Source organism: Balaenoptera physalus (assembly GCF_965194825.1).
Source record: "Balaenoptera physalus genome assembly, chromosome: 15".
NCBI lineage: Eukaryota > Metazoa > Chordata > Mammalia > Artiodactyla > Balaenopteridae > Balaenoptera > Balaenoptera physalus.
The window spans coordinates 2,937,638-2,955,566 of record NC_138894.1 but is presented as its reverse complement, the minus strand read 5'-3'; positions in this window follow the sequence as shown (position 1 = coordinate 2,955,566).

Below are 17,929 nucleotides of genomic sequence, written 5' to 3'. Positions count from 1 at the left end.
CTGTCGGACTTAGAGCTAGGTCTCAATTCCACAGCAACTGGAGGTTATTTTTAGTGATTTTTCACATCTACCTCACGTTGTTCTTTTCTTTCACCGTCCCTTTTCACATATATTTATTTATTTATTTATGGCTGTGTTGGGTCTTCGTTTCTGTGCGCGGGCTTTCTCTAGTTGCGGCAAGTGGGGACCACTCTTCATCGCGGTGTGCGGGCCTCTCACTATCGCGGCCTCTCTTGTTGCGGAGCACAGGCTCCAGACGCGCAGGCTCAGCAGTTGTGGCTCACAGGCCTAGTCGCTCCGCGGCATGTGGGATCCTCCCAGACCAGGGCTCGAACCCGTGTCCCCTGCATTGGCAGGCAGACTCTCAACCACTGCGCCACCAGGGAAGCCCCTAAAGTTAAAGGGGGAAAAATGGGCACATAGAAAAATGAAACTGATACCTGTCCCAATGTTCCCATAGCAATTTTTGTAGGGAAAGAAGAGACATTCAGCCCTGCCTTCACAATAAACAAACAAACAAATGTATACTAGGTTCGGTTTTCCTGATCAAAGCAAATATTTTAACACTGGATGCCCACCCGGGAATTCTAAAGTATATCAGATGTTACATTTTCATGTGATATAATAATTTTTTGGACATCTTGGTCTATTTAATGTGCCCTTTAAAAATATTTTCTGCCTTGTATTTCACTTTAAACATGATCTGTAATTTAAAAAAAAAAAATGTCCAGCTTGGTTTTTCCTTTCTCCTTCTTTTTCTCTAAGGCTTAATTGATAAATGCTTAGTGGAGAAGCAATTGGCTTAAATATTAACATGCAATGAACACGTACTAAAAGAGTCAATTAAATCAGGATGAACTAACCAGCATCCTCCATTAATGAGACCTTAACATATATTCTGTCTTTTGAGGAAAGTGATACCTTGTAGGAAAAAATATTGAGAGCAAGACATTGAGAAAAGGAAAATCGGGGCCTGAGGCTATGACACGGGCTAATGACCTCTGAAGCCCCTGAGTATTTGCAGTTTCGTGCCCATTCCAAGAACCCCCCTGAGAACTAGAGTCATCTCCTTACTTGCCTTCTTCCTAGACTGGGCTCTGGGCTCCTTAAAGAGCTCACGCATTAGGTCCCCACAGCACGGTGCCAGTTCAGAGTAGGTTTCAGGAATGAATTGATGATAAAAATGAAGATCCAGATATCCTGCATGGTTTTCATTCATCCAAAACCAAAATATCTCCATTCTGGTTCTGGTTAGCACAGCGTTTATTAAGGTAGGTAGAAACATCACCATAAGAAGCATCAGTCTATTGGGGTTGGGGGGTGGGGGGGTGGTTCCAGGGGGCAGTGGGAGCCTGATGACCTGGAGCTCCTCCCCATTAGACCAGTAGCTCTCAGCCATGTTCTCTGGGGGGAACTCAAGGCTCATTACGGCCATGGGTCTGAATGAGGATGTGTTTGCCCGTGTGCAGTGGGAGATTCTTTTGCAATTAAAGAAAGTGGTTAAATACTCAAGCTCTGGACCGAAATGCCCGGGTGCAGACCTATGCTCTGCTAACTACTTGGGTACTTAGTTTGTTTTATGGGTTCAAGTAACCTTCTCATGCCTCTATCAACAGGAAAACAGCAATAGTAATGGTAAGAACTCCATAGGGCTGGAGTGCAGATTCAAAAGCATGCTGCCTCCCAAAGTGCCTGACACATACATACACGTTGATTTCCATGTCTACTTAGAGAACCAGCCCAATACAGGGGCCCATCAGCACAGGAGGCCATCGATTTCCTCCTCAACCATTCCCTGGAGACTGGGCTGCACCCCTGCTAAGCTTGGAGCTTGCAAGGAAACGGCGCTGTCTGATGCTTGGAGCTTGCAAGGAAGCAGCGCTGTCTGATGCTTGGAGCTTGCAAGGAAGCAGCGCTGTCTGATGCTTCAGGGAGCTTCTTGCTATTGAACATGGGTTCACATTCTGGGCTTGTTCCTTAGGCTGGATTCTCAGAAGCAGAGTGTCTGAGTCGAGAGTCAGCACCATTTCCAAAGCTGCTTTCCCAAAAGTTTGCTCTGATTGATCCTCCAACCTGAGACCCTCATCTTTCTGCATCCCTACTGTACCCTATATTTTCCCATTCTCTGACTTTGAGAGGATTCTACACAGAAATGTGAAAAAAATAATGTAAAATCTAGGCACAAAGTCTATGAGGAACTCTTGGAGACTCTGCAGGGTGAAAGGCAGACAGATTGGGCTGAGCAAGAGAGCAGAGGTCAAGGTTAAGAGTGAGGAGGTGTAGACTGCCACCGCCCACCCTAGAACCCCATACAAGGCAGACCAGCAGATGGACCCTTCCATCCGCTCCCCCAAATCAGGAGCGTTCCATAATCCATCACACTTTCTGACCCTGGGTATTTTCTTTTCTTCTATGTTAACTTTGTACTTGGACCAAGTCCTTCAAAGACAGCCGAGTGTTTCTGCCTCAGACTCAGATGAAACTCCTTGTTTCCTGCGTTTAGATCAATAAAAAGGGCAAAAATAATTTAAAGAATTATTGACCTTCTTGGTTGTCTGCACACATTATTTTCATCTTGCTCTATATTTGCAGCCATAAGCATATTTTTTTAAAAAGGGGAAGGTAAAAACTATATTTTTGATCTCACTAGAGCATCCCTGTTGCAATACTTCATCTCTTTGCCTGCCGAGAAAATGTGCCGCACTTCTTCATGAGAGGAATGAAGATTTATACGTCTCGTCTTTGTTCTGTGCACAACAATTCCAGCTCATGGCTTCAATAAGCTATGACAGTTTGAAGCTTTGGAAATGGTCAGCTGGAGGTAACAGATGATTTCTGAATTCCATCAAAAGACGAGACCATCAGAGGTGTTCTCCCAAGCCTGCACACGCTTCCTCAGATTGTGCTGAGCTGATAGAGAAATTTCTCTCCAAACCCAGTGGGCCAGAGTCCTTGAGTTCCCAAAGGCTTATGCCCAAGGGAGCCCAACAACCCATTCATAAGCCGCTATGTTGCTAATCTATAAATTAACAGCCCCTGGTCCAAAGGCCAGTCAATCAAGTGTGATCGTATGGTACCTGGATGCCCGGGCAGGAAACACTCGGGATGAATTTAGCAGAAAACCTCCAGTTCATCAGCAGAAGATGCCATCAGCTCCTTCTATTTTTGTGTCAGTGGTTTGATAATCAGGCTTTTTGTTCGGAATCATGCTCTCGTGGAGAAAAGGGCAATCAGTCGTTTTGTTCACCCTCTCCTCTGACACTCATCGGTACCTTGACTGTGCAGTTTCCATGAATAGCCCTGTGTCCAGACAAAGAGATGAGTGGACGGGGGTTTCTGCCTTTCTAAGTATTCACAGGTTGGCGCCTTCAGTGCCTGGTGGCGGACGGGGCCGGAGCAGAGCAGCTGGGAGAGGACTGAGTCAGCTCTGCAAACCACGGGGTGACCCCGGAGAAAGGAAACGCTACTCGTCTGATACAGAAGGCGGTGAGTGGTACATGTCCCTCATATTTCAATGAGCTTTCGATGCCTTATTCACACTTTCGCTAAGCCAGTCATTTCTGAACTTACTGCAATCGTTTTCATTATGCAGCATGAATTGACCCTTTAAAGATTTACCAAGTCCAGCTGAGTTCGATGAATTTGCGTTGAGCATCTGCTATATGCAAACTGCTCTTTGAGCCTCCGGGCAGGACTCGAGTGATGATGAGAAAGCAGACCTGCTTCCCACGTAGCCCCCAGCCGCAGAGGGATGAGTCGTGTACACACAAAGGACCAGCACCGAAGAGACAGGCGACACCTCATAAAAGGGTCTGAGGGTTCGGAGAGAAGCGAGGTCAGGTGGGATCAGCCAGGCTTTTTGAAGGAGCTGTAATTTCAGATGAGGCTCGGAGGGTCAGGCGGGCGGCTGGCTGTGAGGCGGAAGAGGTGGGGAGGCTGCAGGGGGCCACATGGGCCAAGGGTGGGGGGCACGTGTGCAAACAGGTGGGAGACAGGTGGATATGGCGTGCTGAGAAGTTCGTGATGAATTCCGCGGTGAGACCCCACTGAACGTTCTTCATCTGGGGAAGCACCTGCTTGGAGGTGTTCAGAATACCAAGACCTGTGTGGATTTGGCTTGACAGGGCAGCCTCAGACCCCCCTTTTTTTTTTAACAAACATACATGTTTTCAGGCAGGTTTTATTCCACTTTCCTCCACCCTGGTGGCCTCAGCTACAGCCTGAGTATGGCCAAGTGCCCCAGGATTCGTTATTACGGCTTGTACCAACTGTATATTCTTCTTTACCTTTCTTGGAACTATACAGATGGACGCCCCTTTATCCTTTATGTAAATTGGCTGGAAAATATTTATTTCAACAGAGAGTTTGCCTTTTTAAGAAAGAGAAGTAAAATAGGGGCATGCAGTAAATATTTGAATGGAAAGCCATTTCAGCAAATGGCTTGAAGTATTAGCAATAAGCTTTCAGATAAAGTTTGGGTTGACATTTGAAGTCTGTGGTACATGTAGAAAACTATAAATTGTGTTGGCCAGAGTTTTGCCTTCCGTCTATACAACATTTTTATAGCTGAAATGCACTGTTTATTCAGATTTGTGCTCTGCTGCAATGTTTGCTACTTTAAAAATCATATCTGTTTACATTTTCATTATTTTTATAACCTATATTTTAAAACATAAGGTTTGTTTTGATTTTATGGGGCTTTAAAAGCCTATACAGATACATGATGGCTATAAATTATTCAGACTGATGTTTTGGAGCAGTTTGTGAAAATTATGGCCATGGTTTATACTTAAATCACAAAAGTCTCATTATTATTAAAATATTTTGACAGAGCCTACCATATGCATGTCTGTATTCAGTGCTGGGGACCAAAAGAGGTTGAAGAAATGGTCACTGCCCTTAAGGATATCATACTCCACTTGGTGGCAAAGGACAGAAAGTAAAACACTCCCCAAATATAATACTATTGATACATCAGTGACAAGAGCAGGAGGGGGGTGAGGGGAGGGCGGGGCTAGACCTGAAAGGAGAGGGTCTTTGGGGGATGATCCAGTGCTTTGACAAAGCAGGTTGGGAGCTGAGATGCCCCTCAGTCTTTCATTTTTGTCATTTTCCCCTCATATTGCTTTCAGTTTTATTGTTATTTTAATTTTAAAAATTTAGAATATTGAATATATTTACTTTTCAAAATTTAAAAGATACAAAAGCTTTCACAGTGTTGCCATTCAAAAATGAAACACTTAGGTATAAATCTAACAAAATATATATGAGATCTATATGAGGAAAATTACACAATTCTGCCAAACAAAATTAAAGAACTAGAAAGTTCCCAAGATGGCCGAGTAGGAAGACCCTAAGCTCCCCTCCTCCCATGGAGGCACCAAAATTACAGCTATTACAGAGAAATTATTGATGAGAAAGACTGGAACCTACCAGAAAAATCTCTTACAACTAAAGATATAAAGAAGGAACCACAATGAGATGGGTAGGATGGGCAGAGTCATGGTATAGTCAAGACCCACACCCCTGGGTGGGCAACCAACAGACGGGAGAATAATTACAATTGCAGAGGTTCTCCTCAAGAAGTGAGGGGTCTGAGCCCCACATCGAGCTCTGCAGCCCAGGGATCCTGCACCAGGAATATGAGACTCCAGAACATTTGGTTTAAAGGTCAGCAGGGCTGACGTTTGGGAGACCCAGAGGGCTGAGGGAGATATATTCCACTCTTAAAGGGTGAACACAGAATCTTGCATGACCTGGGTCCCAGGACAGAAGCAGTAATTTGGAAAGAGCCTGGGTCAGACCTACCACTGATCTTGGAGAGTCACCTGGAGAAGCAGGAGGCAATTGCATCTCACCTGGGGGCATAGACACTGGCAGCAGCCACTTCAGGGAGCTCGTTCTACCATGTGGATGCTGGTGACGACAAGTGACATTGTGGGACCCTCCCTCTAGTTTACTAGCCTCAGGACCCAGCCCCACCTCACCCACCAGCCTGTAGGCACCAGTACTGGGACACCTCAGGCCAAGGAACTAACTGGCGGGGATGCAAGCCCACTCACCAGGACCTGACCCCACATGACACCATGGCATAGGCACTAGAACCTGGGACCCCCAGGGCCCTGCAGCCAGAGACCCCAGGGCTGGCTCTGCCCACCAGAGGGCAAATGAAAACAAAAACACAGTGACCCAAAATCTATGGGATGCAGCAAAAGCTGTTCTAAGAGGGAAGTTTATAGCAATTCACTCTTACCTCAGGAAACAGGTAAAATCTCAAAGTTTTGCTAATAAGCATATAATCATCTTATTGAAAAAATTAAATTTTATTTTTGAAATAAAAATGTAGAATTTTGAGGCAAAAGGGGATGATGCAAGATCTGTACCCAGGCAGAGGTGCCTTTTATCTGTGAAAGCAATGAGAAGCCTTTTTCAGTTAGATATAGACACAGATATTATTCATGCATCATTTAAAAAAAACTGATTGAACAACCACCCTGGCCAAGAGAGAGATGAATAAAAGTTAACAACTCACAAAGAGGGAAATTGCTTAAAAAGATATCAATCCTTCCTTTTCTACTTCTTGGAATATATATTTTAGAAAATAGTCTCAAATTTGTGTATTACTGGTATTATTGTACAGCGTTAGGGAATATCCTTAAAATGATAGTGAGTAATGCCCTTATAATGACAATGAATAACGTCATTATAGTAATGACCTATAAGGCTGATGAAGAGGATGATTTGTTAATGGCACGGAACGTACATTAAGTAAAATATCAAGCTAACAAAAAGAATGCAAAATTATGTAGAGAGAGACAGATTAACTCTATTTTTAAGTGCTTAAAAAATCAACTGGATGGTACTAGGTCATTTTAGGAGAGTAGAATGTAAGAGGTGGTATAAGTTGGGTAATAGGCTAAAATGCTGTAAAAAAGATGCCAAAAATATAGGTGCTCCATCAGAACAGGAGAGTATTTATTTCTCATACAATAGCCTGGAAGCAGGCAGGTGGTTCAGAGCCTGTAGCAGGCTGTGCCCTCAGAGCTCACTAGGGACCCTTGTTTCTCCACCACACCCTGGGGTGTGGTCCTTGTCCTCTTGTTCAAAGCTGGTCCACTAGCATCAGTCTGTGTTCTAGCCTGTGGGGGGAGGGGGGAAGGGGGCTAAGTGGCTTTCCTCTAGAAATGTGATCTGGAACTGGATACCCTCATCTTGCTACAGGAGCCCCTAGGGAAGACTGTCTCTGGCTGGGCTTCAGCGTACCCACTAAAGGGCCGGGGGTCCTAGTATTAAACGTGGGAAAGAGCATGGTGGGGTCTCTTAGCCGTTTCTATGACCAGAGGACTTCTTTTCTCTTCTTAATATTTTCCTCTCACTTTTAATTAAAAAATGGGCATGTATTCCATTTATGATTTTTATAGACACACAAAAAATAGGAAAGAAAAAGATTCTCGCTGGGCTTGTTCTGTAAACCTCTTTTTTAAAAAAAGATAGCTTATTATAGTACCTGCAAAGTCTACGGATGTTTCACTCTTTTGTCAGATTCTAATCTGCACGTCATGTAGAGAACAGTGAAATTAATCACCTAATAGAACGTACAATCTCAAAGTCATTTCTGTGGAGATTTCTAATGGAGTAGATTGCTGTTTTCTTTTATTTATTACGTTTTTATAGCAGATCGGGCTTCCTGAATGTAGCGATCGCTTTGACGAGTAAACTGAGGATATATTCACTCAGTTAAGCCCAGTGTACTCCAGGAAGAATCGGCTGAAACGCCCTAGGTGACCTTGGGAAGTTGTCCTGGGTTAGGAATTCCCCCAAATAACCCGGAATGTGCTACCCAGCACTATTGTACCTTTGGTTCCCGATAATGTGCTTTCTAATTGGATGGACAGCAATACTTTCCCTGCTGTGGATCAGGAAGAAATATCAAGAGATCCTCCAAAGAGTGCAAACACTCACACCTATTTCTCCAATTATAGGCTCTGGTTTTTAGATCAAACCTTATGTTCATTTTCAAAATTTGAGTCATAGGTGGGTTTTTTCTTAAATATTCCTAATTACAAGAGGCATGAATGTTAAAGTGATGAAGATATTAAAAGTGAGCAATCTTCCTGAAAATGTTTTTCAATTGAAGTTCTCAACTCACTAATGACAATGAAATGTGGGTGTTATTTAGCTGTCTATCGTAACTGGCAAAGACGTATGATGCAATGACACGCGAAACACAAAAGCAGACTGAGAACATATGAAAGCTCCTGATGGAAAAAATTGGACATGGATGGAATGGTTATGGAACTGGAAGAAAATGTTCATTTAGGGACAAGATAATTGTCCTGTCAATCTAGACCCTGCGGATTTAATAGTCTCCTTGGGTATTTTCGTGGCTGTGAAATTTTCCCCTATGAGTGTGATAGCCACTTTCAAATAAATACAGCCATTTAATAATCTTGATATTACAGGTCAAGATTAGCAGCCATTTACGGAATAAGATATTCCTCCAAGTTTAAAGTGAGTGATTCATAAAAGTAATGATGGGGGTTCACACTTAGTACAGCCAGGCATATTTAAAATGTGTTATCTGTGTTCATTCATTTAATCCTCAGAACAGTCCTCCGAGATAGGTACTATTATTATCTGCACTGTACGGTTGAAAAGATATCACTGTCAAACTCCTTTCATAACTTTTCTGGGTTCATATGTGTTTTAGCATGTTCACTGAGGGTGTGTGTGTGTGTGCATGTGCACCTGCTACAGAAGACTGGAGAAAGTAGATTGCAGAAAGAGGCAAGTAGTTATAATTCTCCAGTCTTCTGTAGCAGGTGTCTGCATGGCTCCTTCTCTCTCTTGATTCAAATCTCGCATCAGAGAGACCTTCCTCTCTGGGTTCTGCAGAAGCCACCTCTGCGACAAGAATCGGAGGGCAAGTTGTTTTACTCAGGAGGTGGTCCCAGGAAGCACAGGCAGGGAGGTGGGAAGAGAAGAAAGGCAAGAAAGGGTGGGCTGCCAGGCAGGGGGTTGCTGGAGCCCCAAACACAGCTCACATTTCTCCCCAGAAGTCTGGGGCACGGGCTCTCCCTGACTTCTGGCTCACCAGACAGAAAGGCCTGAACACCCTCCAAGAACTCCAGAGGCAGTGCTGGCCTTGGGGGGGATAAAGGGAAGTGCCCGGAGCATGGGATGGGCAGAAAGCATGGGTACCACCAGCTCCAGTGGTCCCCATCTGTGCCCTTACGGTACGGTCCTTAGCCTTTTAGCAGGTATCTGCACTAGACATGTGTCTATAGGTTTATTTTTACTGTCTTTCTCCCCCTAGATTCCGTGCTCCATCAGCACCTGGACCTATTCTGTTTAATTCCCCGTGGTTCCCTCAGCACAGCACCTGGCACCTGGTAGGTGCTATTGCATAAATAGATGTTAAATGAATCAATGAATAAATGTGTGTTAAAGTTTAATTGACTACCTACATTTCATCTACAAATTACTTTGTAGGTCAAGGATGCCTAGGGCATCATTGATTCAATACAGTATTTCAAAGATTCTGTTTCTAATGCATGGTAGGGCCTCATTAATTGACAGTGTTTGGAAATGACCTCAAATCAGGCAAATGTTTAGCTGTGACAATTTTGCTTAGTATTGTTTTTGTTGCTTCTCAGTATATTTAATATTGTTCAGTATTAAATGGAGAATCTTTATTTCCATGTTTCTTTATTTCACCAAATTTGGGAAGAGGAACTCTTCTATCCCTAGCTATCTATCTATCTACTATCTATCATCTATCTACTATTTATCTATCATGTGTACATGTGTGTACAGTGGCTATGGTAGTGTAGGATGTTAGCTCGTCAGATACAGATGTTTTGGTTTATAGATGAGAAAATTGTGACTCAAGGTTTTTTTCTTTTTTTTAATTGAAGTGTAGTTGATTTACAATGTTGTGTTAGTTTCAGGTGTACAGCAAAGTGATTCAGTTATACATACATATATGTCCATTCTTTTTCAGATAGTTTTCCCTTATAGGTTATTACAAAATATTGAGTAAGTTCCCTGTGCTATACAGTAGGTCCTTATTGGTTATCTATTTTATATACAGTAATGTGTATATGTTAATCTCAAACTATTAATTTATTCCTCCCCCATACTTTCCCCTTTGGTAACTATAAGTTTGTTTTCTATGTCTGTGGGTCTATTTCTCTTTTGTGTATAAGTTCATTTGTATCATTTTTTTAAGATTCCGTATATAAGCGATGTCACATGATACTTGTCTTTGTCTGGCTTACTTCACTTAGTATGATCATCTCTGGGTCCATCCATGTTGCTGCAAATGCTCAAGTGTTTCTGTGATGCATTCAACGTTGTGTTGCTAAATGTGGGCGACCAGGACTGGAACAAATTGCCCACCTCCTAGGAGAGCATTCTCTCCATGACACGGCGGAGACTTCTTTCATGAGCTGCTATATTAAATGGACAAGCCAATTTCCTTTTGCGTGCAATGGCTCTTATAAGCAGAGCTTTTAAAATGTTCTTTAATTCCCCAAGTGAACATCTGAGCTTGGGTGATAGGATTATTCCTTCCATATACATGAAGGGAGGCGTCTGTGTGAGGCTGAGGGATTGGCCGCAGGTCACGAGAATGAGGGTTTGAATTCCGTGGCCTTCCTCGGATGCTGGAACAGCCCTTTCTTGTGGCTCAGAGAACAAAACGTTATGCAAATCAGGGCACCGTGTTCTGACTTCAGCCCATCTGGACCCTGATTAAGTGAAAGCAATTTCCTCATAATCCGCATTTTAGTGTGCACTTCCTCACTTGACTCTTGAGCCATTTCTACACGAGGCCAATTCAGCTTGAGTGGTTTTTCTTCCACTTAAGGGACTTTATTTTTGCCTAGATGGACTGGATAGTTTGCATTTACCCTTAGCAACAAGAGAAGTTATTTGCAGAGGGGAACATTGAAATCAATGTGTTATCATAGGGTGTGGAATTGCAGTACCCATAGAAATTGTCTCATAATTGTTGTCTCCTGTAATCTACTGTCTCTCTTTCTAGTACAAAACATGAGGAAAGCTCAACCAACCTGATGGTTATATTTCTGTTTCCAGAAACATAAGCACCAGACTTAAAGTGCACCAGCCACACTGCCCAGATGGCAAAGGCTACAGCCTTCGCTCAGGGCATGAAGTGTGCTGGCCTGACTGTGCTTGGCCGTGTGCAGTGGCTCAGATGCCACGGTGAGGCTCGGCTAGAACAAAGCAAATATGCGCTTAAACAGTTAGTCTTCAAAATTTCCTTGATGGAAAATTTATGGACATTTCTATTTTTATGCTTTTAAATCTTGACAACTAGATCAGAAGTGCAAATTTCCACCCTTAAGCAACGGACAGAAGGTTTCCAGAGCGCCCTTGCATGCGTGTGTGTGCGTGTGTATGTGTGTGTTTCTGAGACAGATATCATGTGCTTTAGAGACACAGGGGCAGAGACAGTGACAACAACGAGAGAGAAACACAGTCTTCCTGCTGGAACCTTGGTTGACCCAACAAACACACTTTTCCTGACTGGGTTAGATTCTTCTTTATTATTTCTTCTTTCACCTTATCTTGAGGTTATTTGGCCATTCTGTTACTACTAAATCCTTGAAACTAATGCTAAGCTCATTACTTTCAAACTCTCCTTTTATCCTAAGATTGGCATTTGGGGAGCTCATGCGTTCTCCACAACCATGTTCTTTAATTCTCGAGTCTGTCCCGTAACCTCCAAATGCTCACACAGGTGGGCCTAGATCCTCAAAGGACCCAACAGATCCTCCTCGGGGCTGATTTAAGCCAGTGAAGATCCTCTGGGCTGATTTAGGCCAGTGAAAATCCTGGCAGCCAGACTTGCTTGGTGTCACTTGGGTAATCCTGTCTCTGGCCCACCTGCTTCTGAACAATGATGCTGGTGTCTGGCTCTTCCTGACAAACTGGCTCTGTCACATAGGTGCCCCCAAAGAAACTGTGTCCCTGGAGCAGCCATAGCCCAACACCACTCCAAGCTGCCATGTCAGGTCGTGCAGGCTGTGCACTGCACAACTCCAGGGGGCTGTCATAGCTGTCAGAGATCCATATGTTTACTAAGAGAAAGTTTTAGCTGATGGGGAGTGAAACATCCAGGGGAAGTGCAGCCTCTTTTGAGTCTACACAGCATCACCAGATGGGCTTTCTTTGATTGAGCTGGAGAGACTTTGAGGGCTCACCTTGCCTACAGGCTCCACAGTGGTCTTCAGACAGCAGCCTTCCCTCACCTCTGACCCAAAAGGGGGGATCTCCCAAGCCCATCCTTGCTCTTCCTGCTCATGGCTACGACTTTGCCTCTGCTGTCGACAGCAGTGGCCGCATCCCCTCCATTCCCACACCTGACATGTGCATTGCCTGCCCCACCCACACATCCACACTAAAATGCTGCTGTTGCTGCTCTGAATTGCATGCAGATAATTCAAGCCCAAAGCAGCTCTGTGACCCCAGCATGAGGCTCTGGGAGAGATGCGCTTGCTCAGCTCTCCCTCTGAAAAGCACTCCTCAGACCCCACCCTTGCTGCTGGCTCCTCTCCCCACTCTCCTGGGCACTCCCGGACAACCACATCACCCTAGTCCTAAAAGGCAGGTATAGTCTGGGTGGGGAGAATAGTCCAAGCCACAAAGCCCTGAGGCACGGTGGTGGCCCTTTTCCCACTCCTTGCACACTCCTCTTTCTTCCTGGGCCGGTGTAAGATTTGTGGTAGGTGTAGAATGGACTTACATGGATTTTTGATGAAAAAGCAGGGTCTTGGGTTTATTTTCCAGAAAAGAAAATAGTAGACAAGGTAAGAAAAAGGCCCCACGCACCACTGTAAATCAGGAAAACTAGAAGCAGAGTAAACAGCACATTGTTTATGAAGACCCTGTGTGGGCCGAGGTGAATATTTTACGCCCCAGTCATTTGCTGAGCCGTAAGGTTGCTAGAGGTCAGTGAAATATACTGATGTGTCGGGCGTCTCAATTCTGCCAGTGCCCCTTTGCATCCAAACTGACAGCCTGGGTCTAAAAGTCACAAACACACAACAGAGTGTGGCGGGAGCACAGAGGTCGTGGATGTGCTAATCCGTTGGGTTCCTTAATGCAAAAAGACGTTCTGCCTTTCCATTATTGTCAGCCACGGGATAAAAAGTATTGCACTTGGCACGTCTTTTATACTGCCCTGCTTATCTATGCATTTCCATGGCAACGATCAGTGTAGCACCCGGATCCTCATTAATCCTCTCAACGCCCCTATTTGGTAGGCAGCTGACTGCAAATATAATCTCTGTTCCGTACACGAGTGAAGTTTTCTCATCATTTGTGGATGTTGCTGGACAGGAAGAAATGCTTAAAACAGCCGTAAGCAGACACAGCCCTTCATTAGCCGTTTTGGCCAAGACCTACTTGCTTTCCTTTCTGTGTTTCTCTTCTGTGCGTGCATCTCCCCGACATCTTGCTTTCAGAAGCCTCTGTCTCGTCCATTTTAAACAGAGAAACAGAGCAGAATTGCCCCGATTCACCATGTTTGCAAACAAGTAGATGCAGGTGTCTCCACCGCCCCTCTGCTTCAGGTGAAGGAGACCATCGCTGAGTCTGACGGGGCTCCTCACAGAGGACGCGTGTCTGCCAGCACTCACTTTTTCCTTCAGCAATTTTAGAACATTTGCTGTGCTTACTTTTTAATCCTTACCTGATTCCTGGGCTTAGCGTTCACTCAAGTGAGCCTGTGTCACTGGAGGGGCTGGTACCTAAGGCGCCCTGTCTGGATGTGAGCGCCCTGCCCCACGAGTGAAGGCAGGTGACAGTTTGTTTTCCCTTAGGGCAAAGGGAGAGATGCCCTTCAACCTGCATATGACATTGTGGGCCACCCAATTTTAGGTAAAGAGGCAGCCTTGAAAGAATAAGTGGTTTGGGAGACCGTTACCAATTTGTGAGACATATACATTAGTTCTAACTCCTACTCTATTTATTTATTGAAATATTAAGTTAATGTGAATCTTGTTTCAAATGCGGGAAGCTTTGAGTCAGCCAAAGAATATCTGTTCATAAAAGGGGGAAACGTCTTTAAAAACCGGTGTTCCAGGAGCTTGTTCACTGACTTTAAACAAACAGTATTTATATAACAATTGGATGTGATGAGATGTGATTGGATATAGAGAATTTGAGATTTTCCTAAAATATATAAAAATATGATGGAGACATGGCATTTTATCCTTCTCATCAGGTTCCCTGTTTTATGTTGCCAGCATTAATATTTGATAGAAATAATAACAAACCAGCATAAGCAGTTAAAGTGCCTGCCAGTGAGTTTAAATATGACCCCAGCTCTGAACCACAGAGAGAACTTCCATCAAATTAGAAGATTATGATATATCCTCCAGTGATTGAAAACAAATTGTCCATAAAGTTACCAGATGTAAAAAAATCTTCAGCATTCAGATAAAAATATTAATTTTCTTCTGTATTAGAGTTTTCATGTTTCTTTGTGAACTCCTTAATTCTCCCAGTCCAATCACACCGGGGGAAAGCAAGTATATGTAAGTAATAATTACAATAAAACCAAAAAACGATATTGAAGTGCAACTCCACAGCTAACAGAGCTCCTGGAGCTCCTGGGACTTTGAATCCAGTGCTCCCACATCCGTGCGGGGCTGTCTTCCTGGAGGAAGACACTCTGATGTCCAGATTTCTCTTCCTTGTCCCGCTGTTTGGTGCCTGGCCGTAATGGGTGCTTTTGCTTCTGCCGATGCCCTGTGGACGATTGGCTGCCTGTGCCCATGGGCTTCTCAGCCCACAGCTGTAGAGGCTGTTCTCAGGGGCACAGGCGAGAGCTTCCTTTCCACCAGAAGCTTCTTTCCCAACGATGACCTCAATCTTGCTGGACTAGCTTGTAAGGACCTGGGAGCAAAGTCCTACGGGGCTGAGGAGGACACTTAGAGGAGCCCCAGGGTTTGCGTCTCACAGTTCCCTCCACCAGGGAGCAAGCACCGTCTCAGGATGGAGCTTGAGTCTCCACTGGCTCGGGCTAGGGGTCTGGATGCTGAGGGCCTTTTCCTCAGAGGCTGTGATGTTTCAAGATCTTCATCCCAGCGTTGTTAAGTCTCCAAAGTGGATCTCAAATTTCCTCCATTGTTCGGACAAAATCTTAATTGCTTCACTTAGAGTCATGGCGATTATCGTGGCTTGAATTGTGTCTCCCTACACAAATATATATGTTGACGTGCAGACCCCTAGCACCACAGAATGGACCTTATTTGGAGACAGGATCTTCAGAGAAGTAATCAAGTGAACAGTGAGGTCATTAGAGTGGTCTCTAATCCAACATGACTGGTGTCCTTACGAGAAGAGACTATTTAGACGCAGATTCGTGTGGAAGAAAGACCATGAGGACCTGGGAGGAAGACGGCCCGCAGCAAAGGAGAGGGGCCTGGAGCCAACGCTGCTGACACTTTGACCCCATACTTCTAGCCTCCAGAACTGTGAGACAATAAATGCCTGTTGTTAACGCCCCCCAGGCTGGGGCACTTTGTTACAGCTGCCCTAGAGGACTAACATAGTGGTCAACCAGGGCACACAGGTTCGGATTCTGAGTCCCAGTGATCTTTGTAAGTACCAAATACAGCTGGACATCTGATAGCTCCGTACTTTTGAACTGATCCAGGCTGATGGGTAAGGTGATCATGTTATCACCACACAGATGTTTTGAGAGTGATCAGGGATGCTGCCCTAACTGCCCGAATAAACAGAGATAACGTGGGCCCTCCGAGGCAAACAGGGGGCTGGTCATTCGGCACAGGGGCAAAGACTTGTGCCCTTTCGATTCTCCTTCTCTCCTCCAGTCATCAAGAAACCAGCTCATTGTTTGTGGAATATTTTGCAACTAGATTTTGGTAATTGCATTCCTGTGATGTTATTTTATACATCCTTTACCCCCTTCCCTTCCTTTAATCTGCCAGTTGGGTTCTAGAGGCTATCAGATTCAGATTCAGTTTTTTTTGCAAGAACACTCGTTGGTGCTGCTGTGCCGTCAGGAAGCACACGGTGGCCGGTTGTACCTTCTTTTCTGATAGTGACGTTGAACAAAGCGTTCGTGTAGCAACGGCCTGATCCAGCTCCTCCAGGGTTCCCATCAGACTTTCATCTAAGGGGACTGTCAGCTGCCGGCGACTGCCATTTGGTCTGTTATTTTCGCTTGGGTTTGCAAAATGGTGATGTCTTGCTCTTCCTTCTGCATTTAATAATTGAAACTTTTCCATAAAGAAGAATTTCTATTACCATATGTTTTGTGGGAAAGGCAGGAGAAATCCCTGATACTTGGCTTTTATTTGCCAATGTTCAGACTACAGTGATGGCCTAATAACTTCCAGAGTTAACTAGAGTTCGGGTTCATTGGCTTTCATTAGCATCACATGGATTTTGACATACTTGGTGGGTTTCAATTCATCATAGTCACTGCTCTCTTAATGCTCCCATTGTCCTAGCTTTGGCTGATGGAGCCCATGCATTTGGCTCATGTGTGCTTGTGACCTCAGAGTTCTTATTAGTGTCTTTGCTTTCAGTTACACTATATCCCAGACTTGTGCATTTTCTGCTGCAGACCTGGGATCAGTCATTTGTCAAGGAGCCTTAGTTCTTTTTCATGGGAAATACTATTAAGAGACCTCAATCTGAAAACTAGGCATGCTCATTGTAACTGAATTAATCCTTGCTTCTGGGCTTTTCCAGTACAGAGAGGTAGAAAATGCATATAATTAAAAGAAAGTTATATAATGAGTTCGTATGGATATTTCCCATTCAAATTTAAGATTATAGTCTCTTACACAGTCTCTTTGATGTTATACTTAGAATGTTGATGTTTAATATAATTCGCATGATTATTTATTTGCTTTATCCTATTTCATATATAATAGTTTCAAAACAGTAATGTGATTTTATCCTTAAGGCTTTAGTTATTGGTTGCAGTTTAAGATAGCACTGTCAGTTCTTTCTGTCTTTACATCTCTCTAGGTAATTTTACTAGGTATTGCCATATTTTTCTCCACGGTTGTTGAATCATTTTGCATCCTCACCACAATTATGACAGCGCCGTGTCCCCAAGGCTTTTCCTCAGAGCATGACACACTTCTAGATTTTGTTCAGTCTGATTGGCGAAAAATTATATCTCAGTGTAGTTTTTTTAAGTTTTCCTTTGTAAACTTATGTATTTTATTTTATCCACTTGAAACATTATTCTGAAAAGGGTTCTGTGGGTTAGGCTCTGGTCTAGAGGGATCTAGTTAGTATTCTGGAGTTTTTCAACAGCAGGATTCCGCCAAGGAGATGATTGTCAGCAAGACTCTTCCAAGGGAGGAAGCTGGGGTCGATTTAAGTTTCTTTTACACAGTTTTGTACTCTGGTTTCTCCAAAAATGAGTTAGACTGAACATCTTTTAATTTTTAAAGGCCATTTGTCTTTATTTGTGAATTATCTGATCTTATCTCTTGCTCCTTTTTCTACACATTTTTTTTTCTACTTGTATAGTTTTCTGGTCTACTTTTGGAAACTTTCTTGGACTAGCAATGCTTTGTGATATGGATTACAAATAAATTTTTTCATATTTTATTACATTGTTTATTTTGATTTTTTTCAGGTAGAGGTGCTTGGGATTTGTTTTTGTAGTAGAATTTATCCTTTTCCTTCTTATTACTTCTGATTTGTGAGTTACAGATGGGAAAGATTTCCCTTTCCCAGGTTTTTAAGAGATTCACCCCTGTTTCTTCTAATGCTTTTAAGGTGTTATTTATTTGTTTGTTCATTAGTTCATTCCTTTTTGTTTAACTCTTTGAACCATTTGGTTTATCATGTTTTTTGTGAGAAATGGATCCAATTTTATCTTTTTCCACATTGTTTCCAGTTATCC